The sequence below is a fragment of the Lepidochelys kempii genome, chromosome 13 (assembly GCF_965140265.1).
Source record: "Lepidochelys kempii isolate rLepKem1 chromosome 13, rLepKem1.hap2, whole genome shotgun sequence".
In the NCBI taxonomy this organism is placed as follows: Eukaryota; Metazoa; Chordata; order Testudines; family Cheloniidae; genus Lepidochelys; species Lepidochelys kempii.
In genome coordinates, this window is record NC_133268.1 from 2,768,525 (window position 1) to 2,789,048 (window position 20,524).

The 20,524-nt window shown below is 48.3% G+C and overlaps 1 protein-coding gene across 10 annotated transcripts in view; it reads right to left on the reverse strand.

Moving 5' to 3' along the window:
* The window catches only part of CSNK2A1 (casein kinase 2 alpha 1), a 34,951-nt gene extending 25,463 nt beyond the window's left edge, over positions 1-9,488 (reverse strand). For 6 of the 10 annotated variants that reach the window (XR_012154609.1, XR_012154607.1, XR_012154608.1 and 3 more), the window contains exons 1-2: positions 9,339-9,488; positions 8,510-8,694 (exon numbers count right to left, since the gene is read on the reverse strand). The gene's annotated coding sequence lies outside the window, so the exon portion shown is untranslated. Of the gene's footprint in view, positions 1-1,060; positions 1,200-1,425; positions 1,695-8,509; positions 8,695-9,338 lie in introns of those variants that run through there. The other 4 variants (XM_073308752.1, XM_073308754.1, XM_073308750.1 and 1 more) reach the window with 4 other exon arrangements.
* Positions 9,489-20,524: the final 11,036 nt, after the last annotated feature.

The window sequence follows — 20,524 nt, forward strand, 5'->3', positions numbered from 1 at the left end:
CCTGGATACAAACATTACTAAATAGTAACAATCCATAGAGTGGGTAGGAGAAGCACTGCTTCACTACTTCCACCAGCAGCAGAATATTACCAGAAAGCTATGAGTTTATCTAGACAGAGCACCGCTGAACTCTTTTCAATAGTATGTAATGTGACCATTACAGAAGATGACCCAGTTATAAGAGTCAGACTAAGCTGGAAGAAAATGTCTCCAGAGGAACAAGATGAGAAATGACAAGATTACCCAATTTTTTCAAAATTGTTTCTTGTGGCTGCCTGTTGCCCCCAGAGATCCAGGGACATCTTCCCCTCTCTTCATCAGCCCTAGAAAGAGCATATACCAAACAGGTTTCTCCAAGAACTAGAGCAAAGGCTGATTGCTCAGATGGGTCCAAAGGCTTTCCACTCACTCCTACTTTCCTCACATAAGCTTGTTAACAGCTGCAATTGTAGCAGTGTTCATGTGGCTAGGAAAGAAAACAGCCGGCTCATTCTGAAATATCACTTTTTACCAGGTATCTGAGAGGTGCAAAATTATAATGAATCACCCTTCTCCCCCAAAGTGGCCTAAAGAACAAGAATAAAAAAAGAATTCTTTCCAAACCTGCATCTATTGGTCTACTGCACCACTGGGGGGAAAATACCACCTTTCAGAATTAAGGCTTGGGTCCATCTCTGACATAACCAATGTTTAAAGACGTCCAATGTAGTTACTGGAAACATTCTAAAAGCAGATCCAGTTGACTTACATACATACTGCCTGTCATCATTCCCTTTCCTCTAACCTCTACCTCCTTGTCTGACTAACTGTGGGCTCCCTGGAGTAGGGACTGTCCTTGTGTCTAGAAATGACTTAGCACAAAGTGCATGTTACTCTAAATAAAATATCTAGACACACTGTAGATGACTACAGTGAAGCCTATCTGGTCAAACAGAAGGTAGTCTTTCTTCACTCAGAACTCAAAAATCCCATTCTTAACCCTAACACAGAAGAATTAGTGACTGCTGTGGTATACAGTAAAAACAAATTCAATTTGGCAACAGGGACTTGGTTTGCATACCTTCAGGGATACAGGAACTCCAGCAATCTGAATTTTTCATAATCCAACTAGAAATAGAAATTGGTTTGGATTTACGAGGACTGGTGTTTTGTATCTTTTTTTCCAGGAATCCATTTGCCCGTTAAAGGGACAACGTCAACTTAAAAATAAAATAAAATTTTAAAATCCAAACAAAGCATTCTATTGAAATTCAGAGATTAAAAAGTCCAACTCCAACAGACAATTTTTAAATTTAATCCAGCGGTGGCCAAACCGTGGCTCATGAGCTGCATGCAGCTCTTTTACAGTTCAAGTGTGGCTCATGGAGCCCCACCATGCCTCCCTCCCATTCTCCACCTACCAGACTTGTGGGGGGAGCTCTGTACCTGTGCCTGGTAGCGGGGTGGTGGGGTAGGAGCTTCAGCCCCATAGGACGTGCCTGCTGGAGATCGGGGCTTCAGCAGGAGCAGGGCTGAAGCCCCGAGCCCTGGCAGGCATGCCCCGGCTCTCGAACTTCTGAAGGTTGTCATATGCAGCTCAGAGAGTTAGTAAGTTTGGCTACCCCGGTCTTGTTCTCCCATCATTGTTGCCTCCTGAGCTACATTTTGAGCCAGCTATCCTTCCCGTTTCCTTTTAAATGGGTGGTGATGCTCAGCTGTGGAGAAATAAGGAGTCAGATTTTATAAAGCCTGAGACCCTCTCTGTCAACTCAGGCAACAAAGGAAGAGTTTGCAACTTAAACTTAAAAGAAAATTTGATCAACCCTTTATAACTGGAAATGGCAGGAAAGTTTAGTTCAGAAATTGGCAGTAAGTCTCCCAGAGTAATTCCTGCATTAGCACACACTCTAAACTGACACTGAAGGCACTAAAGATGCCATAAACTCCCTAACAGCTTAGTTGGCTCTTCTGCTGAGGGGCCAAAGCTGTATTTGGCCATAAGAGAGGCATCCCATTAGAATGGAGCAGCACAGTTTAGTGGACAAGGCACACAACTGAGAACAAGGAACACCTGCACTGTAATCCCACACTTGATGCTAGCTTCCTCAGTAGTCTCAGGCAAAACAAGTTTTCTGCTTTTGTTCAGCCATCTGTAAAATGGCAAAAGTACCACACCTGTCTGATAGGGGTGCTCACTGAAGCAATGAATCTGCTGATGTTTGCAGACAACTTTATAAGGGCTAAATTTCAAAGGAATACACAAAAATCCCTCCAATGGTCCCCAATTTATCTGAGCAACTATCGCATGCAAAACTTGTGTAAGTGTTGTAACCTGGCCCCAACAGCAGTGAACTAGTCCTGCAACAGGAGGCTGCTAGTAACCAGGAGGTTTCCTTCCACTCTCTCCCAACAAATGCTTTATGTAGTCTGTTGACTTTGGGAAGCTCCCCCCCAGGAAAGTCTCTCTGATCCTCCCTTAAATATTAAGGCTAGTTCTGTGCATTGTAGTGTGATCACAGAAGTCAGTTACATTAGAGCAGTGATACTCAAACCTCAGTGGTTCAGGAACCAAATTAGCGATCAACATTACCCAGAGGAATCACAGTAGCGTGAATGCATTGTTTCATTTACCATTTTATCTAATTCTCTCAGCAAAATGACTGACCAAGTATTCTACAACTGGTTAACATCATAAAAGCATCTTGATTGGTTAATAATTAAATTGCAGTGTTTTAATATCATGTGCTGCAAAGAGCCATAGGAGACACACATTAAAGAGCCACTTGTGGCTCCTGAGCCTCCGTCTGAGTATCACTGCATTAGAGGAAGGAAAACTGTCTGGATTTGTTTCCTAGACCCAAAAACTCTAAGACTTGTTCTAGATTAAGTCTACTGAATTATCTCAGGTCACCAAATTCTATTGAGGCATCTATATCAACTAAAAGTCCAACCCCAAGTATTCTCATTAAAGCACAGGCTCTTTCATCCCCACTTCTGAACTGGGCCGAAGGAGCTTTCATCCTATCATTCCAAGATATCCTCAAAGCATGGCAGGTGTTAGTGCTACATGTTACCTAAGAGACTGGCAGAAGAGAAACTCAATCCAATTTTAAAAGCTTTATTAACGTACCAGAGTAAACAAGTGTTGCCAAACGAATACATCTAGTATAAGACAGTGGTACACGTTAGCGTCCTTTTCCCCACACATGCCACATTGTACCAGTTGGTGCTGTGCCACTAGAATACCATAGTATACAGGATAATTGAAGGGTGCAAGTCATGCACCAAAGGCTGAAAGTTATGGAATGCATTTAAAAAAAGCATTTACCTCTGCAAATTTGTAATAGACACCACCCAAAGCAACAGCGCTTGCAAGAATCCCAGTGCAAAGCCAATCTCTCTCTCTCTCACACCACTCTGCCAAATATAAATCTTGTTCTGCTGGGGCTTTGGCCAACCATCGCCAAACTATAACCCTTTATCAAGCTTGCAGCTGCTGGACTTCTCCACTTGGCAACAGTAAATAACTGTTCCTTCAAGTCAGAAAGGGAGATTTTAGCACCACTATATATGTGCAGATGTGGCTGCCCCATCTCGAAACAGATATTGGAATTGGAAAAGGTTCAGAAAAGGGCAACAAAAATGATCAGGGGTATGGAACTGCTTCCGCAACAGGGAAGATTAATAACACTGGGACTTTTCAGTTTGGAAAAGAGACTACTTGGGAGAGATATGATAGAGGTCTATAAAATCATGACTGGCGTGGAGAAAGTAAATAAAGAAGTGTTATTTACTCCTTCTCATAACAAGAACTAGGGGTCACCCAATGAAATTAACAGGCAGCAGATTTAAAACAAACAAAAGGAAGTATTTCTTCGCACAATGCAGTCAACCTATGGAACTCTTTGCCAGAGGATGTTGTGAAGGCCAAGACTATAACAGGGTTGAAAAAAGAACTAGGTAAATTCATGGACAATAGGTCCATCAACGGCTATTAGCCAGGATGGGCAGGGATGGTGTCCCTAGCCTCTGTTTGCCAGAGGCTGGGAACGGGTGATAGGGAAGGGATCACTTGATGATTACCTGTTCCGTTCATTGCCTCTGGGGCACCTGGCATTGGCCACTGTTGGAAGACAGGATACTGGGCTAGATGGACCTTTGGTCTGACTCAGTATGGCCGTTCTTATGTTCTATATTCACTTTGCAACTGATCTCAGACTGGATTAACATAGGCCTCCCATCCACTTGAGTTCTGGAAAATCATACCCTACCTAGAAACTGCTGCTTTGAAGGGTGGTCTTTTCTTGTCATTAATTAGTAAGCAGGCTCTAAGAGAGAGCACTGATATGCAATCTCCTACATGGTTTCCTTCATGGATTATTTAAGGAGAGTGCTTTCTCTGGAGTTCAGACAGCAAAGCCACAGCTATTTTAACTCTTTTTTTTTTTTTTTGGTTTGTTTTTAAAGTTTTTAAGCAGCCCATGTATTGGCAGAGTTGGAAAGTACCACCACCACCAAAAGGAAAAAAGATCTCACTATTTGGATGTTTCTCCTCAGGAAATCCTCATGGCTGTCTGGTCCTGTCAAGCAGGTAACATTTGTAAACTTTGTGCAACAGAAAATTTATCATCAGAAATTGACAGAACTGGACTGCAAGACAAGTGACTGCAAGTTATTTTCAATAACATTCAGGCAGCATCAGGAAAGAAACTAAGGCAGGAAAAGTCTGTGCCACTCCCAGATGCTAAAGCAGGAGATGCAATACATAAAAATATTTTCCCCTAAAAAATCTGCACCCATACAAACCTGATACTTGAACTTCAGAGAAGTTTATATATAAATACTACAAGGGGAGAAAAACAGTCATGGTCTGCATAAATCAGAGATTGTTAAATGCCAGCTATTGTGTCACTAATACAGTATAGGGAAAGGTTGCCCTGTATAAAAATTATTGTTAGACAGGGCAGCTCTCAGACAGAGCGGGCAATTGAAATGTATCCACGAAGGAATGCGTCACATGATAATTCTGCATTTCATACCAGCACTTTTGAAGACAACTAAATCCACAAGACTAGCAGTATTCAACAGTCATTACAACTCAGTAGGGATATGAACGCTGAAGTCCATCCTTAGCATACAAAATATTAAAACGAAAATAAAAGTCACACAACTGTCAATTGCTGTTCTAAGGAGAATCTGTCCTCCATCTTGGCAACATTCTTCATACCTACTAACTGTAAGTGAATCCAAATGCCTCATGTTCATTCATTCTGAAAACAGTACAAATGTATATGCCTCTGTCAAGACGGACATACCCAAATACCCTAAAAATGTAGACTATAGTGGAGATCACACTGCTGTTAGCAATGACCAACCTCATAAGTCAACTTGTTCTGACACCTAGGTGTCTCACTAAAGTGGACGTTGAAATCCCCTTTGTCAAGATTCCCATATTCTGCAGCAAACAACCTAAAATCTGAGAGAAACATGGTGGGTGAGGTAGTATGTTTTATTGGACCAACTTCTGTTGTTGAAAGAGCTTAAAAAGTGATCTTTTTCAGGACTAAAGAAGAACTCTGTGTAAGCTCGAAAGCTTGTTTCTTTCAGCAACAGAAGTTGGTCCAATAGAAGATATTACCTCACCTGCTTTGTTTCTCTCACATCCTGGGACCAAGATGGCTACTATCACTCTAAAATCTGTGGCACTCTTGTGATTGCCAAAATTTCCTCTTTTTTTAAATAAGGTTTTTGTTGAAAGAAAGTTAAAATAATCAGTACAGTGGCTCCCATTTTTTATATTAAACTCAATTTGTTCTACAGTGTCCCCACTTTTAGTTGTCAATATAAACTAAAGAATTTTGTACCAACAACTCATAACTACACTGTAGAAGTCATCAAGGAAGAAGACCAAGGTTTTGGCAACTATGTATGGTGCATCTGGCACCAAGGGAGTTCATAGGAGGCAGTTTCCTTGTAATCAAAACTAGCTGATCATTGTGATGAGACTAGATGATCATAACGGTCCTTTCTGGACTTAAAAATCTAGGAGTTACTTCTCACTAGAAAGAGCTCAACCCCACCCCAAGAGCCCCACAAGGGACACACGTTAATATAAGCAATCCACTATCACTGGATAAAAAGAATGACACATTTGATAACCCAGAAATAGATCCCCAGGCCTCCCTACAGATAACACGAGACATGGAAACTAATCACACCTCCACTCTGTCACCTACTCTTACTCCTTTCACATCATTTGGTTAACACACTTGTTCTCTCAGAAACTAATCTCAGTGCACCCCTTCTATCACACCCTTCACACTCAAAGTAATTTCTTCTTCTACCCTGAGAAAGTACCTTTACTACAATTTTTTCCTGCACCCCAGCCCCAGGAGCTCATCTTCATTCTCAACTCACAGACCTCCTGACTATGAAGCGGCAACCCTTCCCCTTCACTACTATAGCATTCATCTCCATTGCCCCAGCTCCATCCTACAATCTAATTCCCCCACTTTGACCACAACACCTACTGCTGACGTTCTAATCCCTTTTCCACAATCCATGTTCCCCCAGGATCTACTCCTCCCCTCATTTTTATTATATAACCTCCACCTTATGTTTCACCCCAGCCAAAATGTATTTCCCAGTTTTCTCCAGAAGATACTTCCCCTCCACATGAGCAATTACACCACCCTTTCTCGGTCCAGGACCTAGTTTCCTTCAGTTTACAACATCTAATCCTGGCCGTACTAGATCACCTGGTTCTCCATTGATGTCAATTCCCCCCTCTTTTTACTACAGCCATTGCCAGGACACATTCCACCCCCGCAGATTTACCCCCTTGTTTTGAAATTCTCTTTATAACTTCCCTCAAATCATTTTTAGGATTAATACCTTCCCAGTACATTCCACCCACTCCATTATGGGATTATACTTGCAAGAAAGTGATTCCTCTTCAGAGAACACAACCTACTTAGAAAAACACAGCCACGAGAAGTTTATACTATCAGCACCCCAACAGCTTTGTACCTCCCCATGACAAGATTTTGGAGGATGTAGTTTCTACTAATATGTAGAAAATATTAAAACCTATATCCACCCCAAACATACCCTACTTAACTCCTCACCTCTGAGTTGCAAGGCAACAGACCCCTGACCCCCACCCCTCAAAGGCCTACACCCCCACCTCAGAGCTGGGAAGAACTCCATCCTCACACCTTAGGCAATACTGTACATCCCCCTCTCTGCTACAGATGTGAAAAGAGGTTGACACCTAACTGTCCAAGAAACGGGTAGGCCCTCCATCACCACAGGGGGATGTAAACCCACCCTCCTCACAGATGCATCTACCCCCAAGAGAACTATGAAATGAAGTTTACCTCTGTCAGATGTGTGTGTCTCAACAGAAGAGGGGGAACAGATGTTTGATATCTACCTATTACAGATGTCCATGATTTGCGCCACTAGAGCCAAACACCCAACCCACGGGCTAATCTTGCCTGTCTCAGGTATTACATGGCCCCATGAATATCTGACTCTGCATACTTCAAGTGGTTTTTTGGGTTTTTTTAAAGAGTATATTTCTAGCACCTATGTCTACAAAGACAGTCTTCTAAACATGAACTGAGGGCTTGTCTACACTTGAAATGCTACAGCAACACAGCTGCAGCTGGGCCACTGTGGTGCTCCAGTGTAGACACTACCTACGGTGAAGGGAGGGGTTCCCCTGTTGGTGCAAGTAATCCACCTCCCTGGGCAGCAAGAACTAGGCTGACAGAAGAGTTCTTCCATCCACCTAGAACTATGTACACCAGGGTTTGGTCACCTTAACTATGCCACTCAGGGGTGTGGATTTTTCCCACCCTTGAGCAATGTAGCTGAGTCGATACAATTTTTTAGTCTAGATCAGGCCTGAGTATAAACACATGCAAAGCTGATGTGTTGCGTCCAGGTGTCTGTAAGAAGCCTGAAACAGCAACTCTAGGAGAGGTGTGAACTGCCCCCCAGCCATCTCAATGAGTTGTTGACTCTTAAGCCTGATTATGACACTTTATGGGCCACTTTTTCCAAATAATTTAGGTAGTGTTGTGAACCAAATTTGTACAATTACCATATTTATGTGCACAAATCTGGTAACTACATATGAAAAGAGCATAACAAAAGAGAATAGGAGTAGTGTGGTCCTAGCAGTGCCCTCCACCACTTACTTCCCACTAAAAGATGCGGATTACAACAGTAACTTTCTTGAGCCTCTCAAACCTACATCAGGTCCTAATAGTGCAAACCTCTGCATCATTGCAGAGTTCCACTGCAGTCAATGGGACTCCACATGGACACAGAGGATTGCACTACTGGACCCTGGCACAAGATCACGGCCGAAAAGTTTCGCTAACATATAAGGAGCATACTCCATCCTCAGTTTTTGTATAAATCTCCCACTGTTCCCAGTGAAAGACTGGCTAGAAAAATGTAGGTGGCCTAAACATTCTTACCCAATTGGTCCTCTTTAAAAAATAAAAATAAAACTCACATGCTTGAGCAATAGTGATAGAACTTGCTATTCCAATAAAAGTATTTTGAACCAATTTTCAGCTGGGGTGAGAAGAGCAGTGATAAGTGGAGCTTTCCTCGGGACATAAACCCCCTGCCATCCACAGAGCTGAGAAGAGCCTGACAAACCACAGCTTCAGGGGCAAGAGCGCCCTCCCAATGAAGCTAAAAGAAGAAACATCCTATTTCACATGGGGAAAGGACATACTCCCCTGGTAGAAAGAGATGGACCCTTCTTCTTCCCACCCCTCACCCTGGTGGGGCAAGACAGATCCTCTCAGCCAGGGGAACAGTCCTGCCCCACCCCAAAGGGAGTGGGGCAGGATACTGCCTCTCTCAGGGGCACACACCTTGCCAACAGGGCTGGGATGGGGAGGGGCTCCTCTTCTCCAGAAGGCTATAGACCCCCCCCCCACCCACTTCCACCCCCCAGAGAAGCGAGAGGGGGTGGGACCCTGGGACCCTCCCTCCTCCTTCCCCCCGGAGAGAACTAAGAAGGGGCCCACCCCCGCAGAGCTGGCCCCCTCTCCCCGGCACCCCCCCTCCCTATCCCCTAGCGGGGCCCCCTCCTCTGTAGAGTTACAGCCCTGAGGCCGGGAAGGAGGATGAGCCCCCCCCCGCAGGGCACCCCCCCCCCCGGCCGGGCCCCACACACAGCGGGGAGGGGCCCCCTCCCCTGCAGGGCCCCCCCCTCCCCTCTCATGGACCCCTCCGCCGTGGCCCCATCCTTGCCCCCGCCATGCCTCGGGGTGGCCCCCGCCCCGCCGGGCCCCGGGAGGAGGGGTCGGGTCCGCCCCGCCCGCCGGTACCTGAAGCGGCCGCCGCTCTCGCCTCCCTCCCCACCGGCCTCACACAGACAATATGGCGGAGGCACAAGGCTCGGCAGCCAGCCGCAGGGACCAGAGCGAGGCTGGCCGGAATCGGAAACCCGGCCTCTCCCCAAGCTCGCGACGTGCTGCGGCGGCAGCGGAAGCTGGGCACGCGGGGCGGGGCAACGGGGCAGGCCGAGCGCACGCGAGGAAGGCACGCATGCGCCGTATGAGACGCTACGGCACTGCCTTCTGGGAATTGTAGTTCTCTGTCTTTCACGGGCGCCCCTCAGGAGCTGGGGCCTAGAGCGGGCTCAGCTCCTCTGTTGAGCCCGACTCGGGTGTCACGACTTCATGACACTGAAGTGCCAACATGGGCATCCTGACAGCGCAACGGCGGGAAGGCATTCACCGTCGGGGATGTGATTCTGACACATGAACTCGCTGCGTCAGATCAGAAGACGGCGTCGACACAACGGTCTGATGATGTCATATCACCATATGATGTCAGCACCACAAAGCATGGTGATGTCATGTCAAGCACACCACAAAGTGGTGTGTGCCACTTCAGAATGTTCCGATGGCATGTGCGCAAGGTCCGGAGTCCCATGCGATGTCGCTTTGAAACCACGTTGTAAGTGAGAGGTGCTGCCCTGAAGCAAGGTGGGGCAGTGCTGAAACGGGATGTCGACTGGAATGGTGCGTTGTCATGAAAAGCATCATGTCACACCGATCGTTTCCGCGGCCCCAGCGTTCTGTCAGGATGTGTCAGTGGAGAGCAAGCTGGTACCACAGAACTTGCCCTATAAAACATGACAGTCTGTTTACAAATTTCTGTTCTTCAGAACTACTTTTGGCTCCGGTCCTGCAAAGACTTATGCATGTGCTTAATTTTATGCACAGTGACCAGGCTCCTAAAACTGCAGGCCCAGGCATAACTCCTTGCAGGATCAGGACCTTTCCTGGTACGTTTTTGTATCATTATCTTTTGCAAAGTGTGTGGAGGGGAGAGGTGTTTTTTTGTCTCTGTTCCAACTGTAAAAAAATGCAAGTGTATTGATGTCAGTCACCATGTTTTGATTTTATTTCCTCCCCCTCCCCACATTTGGATAACCTCAAAAAGCAGCTTGGATTGAAACTTTCCAATATGGCCTGGTCCTAGATCTCTAGGAGGAGAGTGTCGTCTTAAGATAGTCCTTTGTCCCAGTGCCAGAAGCTAACTCCCACACGAGTTCCATCATGATATTGATCATTATTTTTAAGGCTTTTTCCAATTGTTTCAGATTTTTATGTATTTATTTGTAAATTGCAAACAAGCTTTGTCTAATTTGTCACTCTTCCTGGATTTCCAGGGCTATTTGATGCGTAATTAACAGTCTCAGCAGCCAAAACTCAGAGGTAGACTTGTATATTCCACACTGGTTGATGAAACCCTTGAAAGGAATTAGAGATCTGTTTCAGTGATTGTCCATCTCTTGCCCAAATACGCGGCTGCTGCTGTAAAATAGGAGACAGCCTTTAAGTCTCATGAGATCAGCCCAGTCATTCCCTCAGTCTTGCCCTTGTTGGGAGAACAGGGCTCTGTGCAGAAACGGGGTGAGACATTCCGTAGGATATGGGAAGCACAGAGGGTTCTTTAAAAGTTTCTTTTTAAAACTGCCCTCATCTCATGGGGCAATGGCCATGAGAGAGCAAAATATTCTGTTCACAGAGTCTGCCACCAGGTGGCACGTTTGAGCTACGGTTCAGAAGCTTTCACTAATCCAAGCTGTACATTCTTCCCAAATATTTTTTCTCTGGATGGATGTTCAGAGAGCTGTCAGGTCTCTGCAGATGCTTTTATTGCAGCAGGGGGACACTCCCAAGCATTTGGGGAAAATACATGGGCCAGCAGAGTCAGCACACACTTGCCTTTCACCTCAAAAGGGGAACTGAAATTTAAAGTGAAGATTCCTATAAACACCCAAGCCTGTGCATAATTTACTGATGTGAGCAGAACTATTGAAGTCAAACATGGTTTTTTGTTTGCAGGATCAGGGCCTGAATCTCCTTTCCTCGTTGCAAAAGCTATCATACAGCTGGCATTCTCTGCTTAGCAGGAATCCACTATGGGCATAGCGGAAGGGCTGAAAGTCAAGATAAAGGTACATTGACTCAGACTGGGGATGGGGGCAGACTTGAAGAGTAGAGGTGCTGTGGGCCTGTTTGATGTAGATTGGCAGAAGAGTGAGGAAAGCAGAACTGGACTAGTGGAACTCTTGTAGGCCAGGATTGAGAGATACTGGTGCTGGTTGGGGGCTGTGATGGTTCTCGGGGTATCCTGTACTGTAAATCAGCTTGTTACCCCATGATTCTAGCGAGGCAAGCGTAGGCTTGCCTGTGGTGACTGGGTGTCTGCTCCCTACACCCCCAGCCACCCCTACACCTGTTAGCCACTCAAGCACTCTCCCCTGGGAAATGCAGGTTTGCAAGAGGTGCACCCCAGTCCCCAAGTCCCTTTCTCCTGTGATATCCAGCCCCTGACACTGATTACAAACAGGCATCCCAGAGCCTCTGCCCTTCAAGGAGCAGTGTACCCCAGTTACTAGTTTTACCTTAAATCACTGCTCCTATGTAATGCACACCACTTGTGAGCACTCATAATAAAACAAAAGTAGGTTTATTTAAGAAGGACTAGAGCTTCAACTAGAAACAAGAGAGATTGGTGGAAACAAATGGTTACAATACAAAAAAAAACCCATAGAATGCGAACTAGGGCCTACACTTATGAATAGTGCTTTCCTATCTAATAAAGTAGGTTGCAGAGCCGGTTGGTGTCATAGGAACCAGGAACTAAACTTTGATTAAAACACCCCCATTCTGTAAGATGTTTCCTCAGTGAATGTATCCAGGGTGCCTGTCTCCACGCAGGGTTATGTTGAAACAGTCTTGTGAATGTTCATAGACAGGGCGAGCTCTCTAATCTGTTGTAATGTTCCCTTTTTATCTCCAAGTGGTTTTGGCTGTTTGCAGCTGTCTCTGATGGTTTTCCACTGATAGTCTTGGGATGGAGCAAGGCTGGACAACTGAGCCTTGCATTACATCACCGGCTAAACAGGAAGGGTGACAACTCCCTCCTGCTTGAATGGGCCATCACTGAGATATGAGCGCCCCAGTGACTAACTTGGACTCTAACTAACTATAACGCAGACTTTCCACATACTTACATTGTCCTTAAATATCACCTGTACACACACCTCGCAGTGATTCTGAGTCTTGCCAACTTATGAACTTTCAGCAGCTACCTTACATGTTACTCTTTATGGATAAAGGCCCTGCAAGAAGTGTGTTTGGTTGAGTGAGTTTGTCAGGTCTGAGACCAGAGTTGCTTGCAAAGAGCTGGGGACCTTTTGCCCAGGTGCCAGTGTGTCACAGAGGCCCAGGGCTGGAGTAACACTGCTGGATTGGCTGAGCTGTGTATGGTGTGCTTGTAAAGTGCCTGGCCACACTGGGTATATCTAGACTGCACACTAAGCCTGAGTCTGTGCGAACCGGTTGAGCATCCAAGCTTGTGTTGAGCATCCACACTGCATTGTAAATCTGGGTTTATAGCTGCTGGACCAAGGTCTCACAGCCAGGCTAACTCATCCATACTGCATTACGCTGCCCTTCTGACTTGGGTCTGCTGCTTGACCTGTGTCCACACTGCAAAATGACAGGGCTTCGACCCGAGTCTCAGCTCTAACCCACTCCCTAGAAGGGTCCTAGGACCAGGATCCTGAATGTTTGCTGACCTGAGTCGGACTGATTTGTGTGCAAACAGAAGCGGCCCTTGGATACAAACCCGAGTCAGAGCCTGGGCTTAGTGTGCGGTGTAGACATGCTCTCTGGGTCTGGCTGCATCCACCATGACCAGTGCTGCTCAGAAGGAGCCCAGAATAGGGCTTGTGGGGCTGAGCTGCAGAGGCAGAGCTGTGTGGGCTGTCACAGAGCCCACCTGCTGCCTCCACCCCTTGCAGTCAGCCTCCGGTTTGCAGGACCAAGTTCAGTAGCGGCAGCACTGAAGGAGAAGAGGGAAAAGCTGTGACAGACTCTGCAGCTGCTCCTGTTGTTCTCTTTTCTCACAAACCGTAATTTCCAGACGTGCCTTGTATGAAATGACTAGGTGGCAAGGATGCGAGCTCTGGCCTTCTCCTGTGGGTGCAGTGCTGCTTCCTCTCAAGAAAAGCCCCTTGAGACCTTGTTTCACTCTGTTCCCATTCCCACCCAGCCCCACTCCTGGAGCCTGGGCCAACCTTCACTGCTCTGCCTCTAAAGCACCATGGGAATGCTGCAAAAGTGCAGGTTTCCTGGAGTGCTTCGTGTCCGTAAGGGACATATTCTGGCCATGAATTCAGGCAACTGGCTCCAGCAGGGGACCTGCCCTATGGAAGAAGCAGTATTGGGGCACTGTGGGGATGGGGGAAATGCAATCGGGAAGCCAGGGAATTATGTGGACAAGGACCATGGGCTCAGTCCTGGACGGGTCAGAAATCTTGGGGGTTTATGCAGGGCTTAATTTGTAATGAAAGAAGGCCCGGGGCTCAAGCAATTTTTTTTACATTCAGAACTGATGCAGCAAGCCCAGAGGTGCTGGGGCTGTGAACTGCCAAGCCCAGAGGTGCCGGGGCTCAGCCCTGACAAGCCCAGGTACATATTAAGCACTGGGTTTATGTCCGTACACTGGAAATGTCCTGCAGAATCCTGAGCCTGCTTCCCACCATGGAGCTAAACAAAGCTCCACCTCGGGAGGTGGTGGAATCTCCTTCCTTTGAGGTTTTTAAGTCCTGGCTTGACAAAGCCCTGGCTGGGATGAGTTAGTTGGGGTTGGTCCTGCTTTGAGCAGGGGGTTGGACTAGATGACTTCCTGAGGTCCTTTCCAACCCTGATATTCTATGATTCTATGAAAGCCAGATAAGCCAGCCTGGCTGGCCATGGAAGGGGTTAGAAAAGGCCAGGGGAGAAGGGCTGTCTCAGCAGGGAAGAGGAGCTGTGCTTTCTGCATCAGTTACCAGCTCCAGATTGCCCTGGATGGAACTTGAATGAAACACATGGGTTAAGGAGGCAGGTAAGACACGGGTCAATAATGGGGTAAGAATCCAGAAACAACACTTCCTGGGTAGTGCAAAGAGGGTCACTTCGCAGTATGGCGAGACCCTCTTACGCGGAGACCTGATGATATTTCTGGATAATGTTCACTAGCCAAAGTTCCCAGCTGCAAGGCTTATGGCTTTGTCTTTGATCCTCACATGCTGATGGTTTGTAAACCTGCTAGAACTTCCTAAATAAGTAAATAGATACATCCATAAAGGTGTAAATCTTTCTCAAAGGGGGAGTAAACAGTTTCCTCTCCCTCACCAAACTCCAGGCCTTGGATCATTGAGATACTTGGCAAAGGGCAGAGGAGATGGGACAGAGAGAGCCACCTGAATTCCAGTGGAATAGTTTCATCGGGTTTCTACTGGTTCCAGTTGGCCAGCTAGGAACAGAACAATGGGTCTGTTGGTCGGCTGGATACTGGTTCCTCAGTTGGAACCAACAGAAACCAGTAGAAACCAAGGAGATTAACTGCAGGATTCTTGTGGTGTCTACTGGAATTTGAACTATGGGGGGAGGGGACCAAAGGAGGAAGGGAAAGAGACCACATCCCTGTTGATGGGAGGACGGTGTCTGTGCGGGAATGATTTTCTGGCAATGCTTCCAGACAGCATCTGATTTCCCAGAATATTCCCAGGGGGAATCCAGGGCCCCATCACTCACCTGACCAGATTTCAGACCCAGGCCACCTGTTACCAGTAAACTCAACCTTCATCCTTTTTACCCTTCTCTCCCTACTCCTACGGGTTAACTTGAATCAGCTGCAGTACCATGCCCTGCAGAGACAGCTTTATCCCTGGACCTCAGCATGTCACGGAGTCCCTGGGCGATGCTCTGGAACTGCTCCCCATGAAGCCAGTCAGGACTCTGGGGCAGTCGCCTTTCTGTGAGCAGCCTGTCTTCAGGACACACAGCTTCCACCTTCCTGGGTCTGACCTCGGAGCATTCAGCATCCTCTGCCCCTCCGTGCGCTTCCCCCCAGCGAGTCCGCTCAGGCGGGGCTCCTGGGGAAGTCAGAGGGTCCTGCACCCCAACTTCGCAGTCAGACATGACTCTCAGCCAGCCAGTAAAACAGAAGGTTTATTAGACGACAGGAACATGGTCTAAAACAGAGCTTGCAGGTGCAGAGAACGGGACCCCTCAGCTGGGTCCATTTTGGGGGGCAGTGAGCCAGACAACCACGTCTGCACTTCACTCCATGTCCCAGCCAGCCCCAAACTGAAAACCCCCTCCAGCCCCTCCTCCTTTGGGCTTTGTTCCTTTCCCGGGCCAGGTGGTCACCTGATTCCTTTGTTCTCCAACTCTTCAGCTCTCACCTTGCGGGGGGGGGGGGGGGGGGCGCCCAGGCCATCAGTTGCCAGGAAACAGGGTGTTGGCCATTCTCTGTGTCCAGACTCCTGCACACACATGCCCTCTAGGGCTCTGCAATGATCATACACCCTTACTCCACCCCCTAGATACTTAAGAACTGCCTAGGGGAAACTGAGGCACCCCCACACTATTCAGAGGAAACATTAAGAACAGTCCCACTTCGTCACACAGCAGCTGTGAAGAAGACTGAATCCCATGCCCTTTTCCAGAGGCTCTTGCAAATCCAATCCTCCTTGCATGTGGCCCTGGGACTTTGCCCTGTGCTATCTCCTTAGAATCCCTATTGAGACCCGATTTGGGAGTTAAATTACTCTCTGAGCTTTGGCATGTTAAAATCATTGTGATGGAAACACATGAGCAGTGCCTCTTTCTGTAGGGTCAGACTGAGGTGCAGTCTCAGCACAGGGTGTAGGAGATCCCAAGTGTTAGACCCAATACTGTTCAGGCTGATCTGATTCCCCCAGGGCCTCCTGGGATTGGATTATCCTTGGCATTGCCCAGTGTCTGCATTCTCTCTGCCTCCAGCAGCAGGCCTTTGGTCCCACAATAATACCTATTACCACGACTGCCCTCTCATCTTCTCCTTAGCAAACCTCACGCAGCAAGCCCTTTGGTGACCTTTACAAACTATTTTTCGAGTTTGTGAACCTTTATTTCCTGTAGACTCCTAGACTTTAAGCCCAGAAGGGACCATTTTGATAATCTAGTCTGACGTCCGGTGCAGTGCAGGCCACAGACCCTCACTTATAACTTCTGTAATAGACCCCTGACCTCTGGCTGAGTCACTGAAGGCCTCAAATCATGATTTAAAGACTTCAAGTTACAGAGAACCCACCATTTACACTAGTTTAAACCTGCAAGTGGCCTGTGCCCCATGCTGCAGAAGAAGACGAAAACCTCCCAGGGTCTCTGTCAATCTGACCTGGGGAAAATTCCTTCCCAACCCAAAATATGGCCATCAGTTGGACCCTGAGCATGTGGGCAAGACCTCCCCGGCAGACACCTGGGAAAGAATTCTCTGTAGTAACTCAGAGCCCTCCCCACCTAGTGTCCCATCACTGGCTTTTGGTGATATTTGCTGCTAGCTGTCGCAGAGTGGCTGTATGCCATTGTAGGCAGTCTCAGCACACCATCCCCTCCATAAATGTATCAATTTAAACCCCATCATTCCCCCCCCGGCCCCCAACATTGATTCAGCTTGGGAAAGAAAGTTATCAACCAACTGGCTGTCAGGTCCAGCTGTGAGGGTTTCTGGAGGAATTCAAATGGAACTGGACTTGGGCTGCAACTTCCTTCCTCCTCAATACCCCCCCCCAACCCCCTCTGGGTGTGTGCAAGGTGGCTCATGCTGTATGGTGGGCTTCTTAGGCAAGGGCAGGGACACAGCATGTTTAGTGGTCAGCGCGAGCTTGCCCTTCTGAAATAGGGCACCGTCTGTCCATAACAAGCTGATCCATGCACACCCCTGGGCTCAGCAGCCACAAGGAGCATGGGGTGAGTTTTCAAATGCACTTACTGCTTGCCTAACTCTACTCCCATTGACCACCAGTATGCGTGCGAGTGTCCAATGGATGGAGGCTCTGTAGGAAAAGGCAGCGCTGTTTGCTCAGCCTTCTTCTGAAGCTGCCCCTGCGATACCAGCCAGAAGAGGCCCCTGGAGCTGCACAGCAGATGGAATCCTCCTGGCCCTGACGCTGGGTGAAGGCACGCTTGGTTCCTCTCTGCAAGGCAGATTGGTTCATGGGGACCAAGTGCCACAGGGCACTGGCAGGGAGATAGAAGCCTTCCACTGCTAGGCCACTGGTTTCCATTTGGCTCAAGAGGCTGGTAACCAAAACCTGTGGCCATCTGGAAGCTGTTCAGCAGCCTGTGTGCAATGAGTGGGTGTCTGCCTGGCCAGTTCCAAGCAGGCACAAGTCCCCATAATACCCACCATTCTGGGTCCTCAGTGGGGAGAACATGAGCCTCTGCCCCTTGTGCTGAAGAGACAACACCTTTGGTTAGGAGCTGGAGTAGACTCTTATCCTCTGTGGACCAGCCAAGAGCAGATGTGTAACACACTGCAAGTGGTTCACATCCACGTCAGCTGGCTTTGGCTGCCTCCTTGTTGGCATCCTCAGCAGAGAGGCCAAAGACCAAACAGGCCACAACTGAACTCCCCTCTCCCCTTCCCAAGGTTGAGTCACTCTGAAGGGGCAGGGTGACCAACAGCCCCACTACTCCTCCACTCCTGCACATGTCCAGAAGTGGGTGACCCACTCCTTCAGCTTCCTAGCCTTCTCCACTGCCTTTGTGCATGGAGCCCCCGTTCCCCACAGAATGAGGTTATGGCTCTAGACTGTTCTCAATGGTAGCAGATGACAGAACGAGGAGTAATGGTCTCAAGTTGCAGTGGGGGAGGTTTAGATTGGATATTAGGCAAAACTTTTTCACTAAGAGGGTGGTGAAACACTGGAATGTGTTACCTAGGGAGGTGGTAGAATCTCCTTCCTTAGAGGTTTTTAAGGTCAGGCTTGACAAAGCCCTGGCTGGGATGATTTAACTGGGAATTGGTCCTGCTTTGAGCAGGGGGTTGGACTAGATGACCTTCTGGGGTCCCTTCCAACCCTGATATTCTATGATTCTATGATTCTATGTTGCTAAGTCTCTGCAGAATTCTTGCACGGTCTAGCAGACAGGCAGGAGCCAGGCCAGGGGCCCCTGCAAACTGCCGCATGTGAGGCTCCACCAAACCTTTGCCCAGCCCTGGAACTACCTCATGGAAACCCTGCTGCACTTCACCCTGTTTTCCCACTTGTGTGGGAGCCTCACCCACGGGAGGAGCTGGGAGAGCTCCTGCTTTCCCTGCTTGCCTGGGCTCTCCCAGCCCCTCACCCGGGGTCATTCCCATTAGGTAAAGGAGCAGATCGTCTTGGCTTGGGTATGTCCCTGTTTTGCTTTCCTTGTATTGTATGGACCTGGGTCATCGAGGAAACCTTACAGGTCCTTCTGCTGCCCAATGGTCACTGGGGAAGCCCAGCCCCCTTCCCCCCATTGTCAGAGTGCTGGCCGAAGCCTCGCTCCTGACTCCGGCAGCTAAAAATAACTCTTTGTCAGGCAATTGTTCCAACACCTAAGCTGCAGCATTGACGTGGGGGCTAGGGTGGGACAGAGACAGAGACAGGGTAGGTGGAGATGGAAGGGGCTGAGGAGCCCTCTGGGAATTGCTACAAAACATTCAGCACTGATAGCAGCTCAGTGGCTTGTCAGTATCGGACCCTGAGATGGTTAAATAGTGAGAAGGGCATGTCAGAGCCCCCTCCATTCTGTCTCTCCTCCCCCCCCAGTGCTGTCCCACTCCCCGCTTTCAGCTCTCCCTTCCATTGTCCTCCACCCCCACTCCTGTCTGCCTCTGCCCCAAGTCTGCCCCCTTGCACGTAGTCCCGACACCATTTCTCTGGTTGGTTGCAGCATGGAGCCTGTGCCGCGTGGCCGACATGGGGGAGAAGGGGAATGAGTCTCTGTCGCTCTGCTTCGCCTGTTAAAGTAGCTGCAAAGCTCTGGCCCCTTTGTTTCCTCTCCGTGCGGCTGGCACGCTGTTCTGTGAGCTGGGTTGGAACCAAGCCCCTGGATCTGAACCCCACTGAACTTCATCTGGGAGATGGAGAGGATTGGAATCCAAAGCTGGATCCAGATCCAGATTTCACCACTGGTCTGAACCCAACCCCGGAACGTAGCCCTGGGTCCAAGCTTAGCAGGTCAGGCCCCTCTGTGATGGAGAGCAGAACTTGGGGCTTCTTGCCATGCCCTGCTTCTCCGCTTGATCCTTCTTGACTATTGACTGCCGATGGCTCCCTGGGGCTGGAGGGGGTTAGGCTTTCTTAAGGAAGTCCGGAACTGATTCCTCCAGGCTGAGTTTTGGACAGATTTAATCCCTACACCCCGGAGAGGTGTTACTGATCTCCACGACACACTCAGTCAAGCTGCCTTCCACTCCCACTCCCACACACATGCAGAAATAAATGGGGGAGCGGTAGATCTTTCATCAGCCAGCCTGTTGCTCCTGCTGGGAGGGCTTGAGCCTTCACTGGCACGGTCCCGGGGGAGGGGGTTCCAATGTCTAATCCACTCTTTTAAACTCGATCTGTGGGACCAAATGGGCTCTGCAGGGAGGCTCAGGAGAATCCAGCTCAGATTGTGCAGGAGCAGATTTCTATGTCTAGTCTGCCAAGTGCCCAGTGCAGCAACAAGGGCTGGATTCAGGCTATCTTGGGGGCCATCTTCTAAAATAAACAAACCCTTATGCTCAAATAAATTTGTTAGTCTCGAAGGTGCCACAAGTACTCATTTTCTTTTTGCGAATACAGACTAACACAGCTGCTACTCTGAAACCCCAAGCCGGGCTCCCACTTCTGACTCCAGGAAATTAGAATAAATAAATAAACCTGCCCTGGTCCCCTTTGCAGCAGGTGCTTCCCCTCCTGCCAGCACCCCGAATCCTTGGGAACACAAGGACCTTGTTATTTGGGGAAGAGGGAAAATATAAAGAGACATGAAAACTCTCTCTGCCGAATGACATAGAAGAAAATGAGCCTTGCAAACCCCGGGCATCCAGAGTTTGGTCAACTCCACCATTCTGAAGAGTAACTGTCTGATTTAGTGAGGCCCAGAATGCTTAATCTTGCCACAAAACCCCCAATCTTAAAACCCCCACTCAGGGG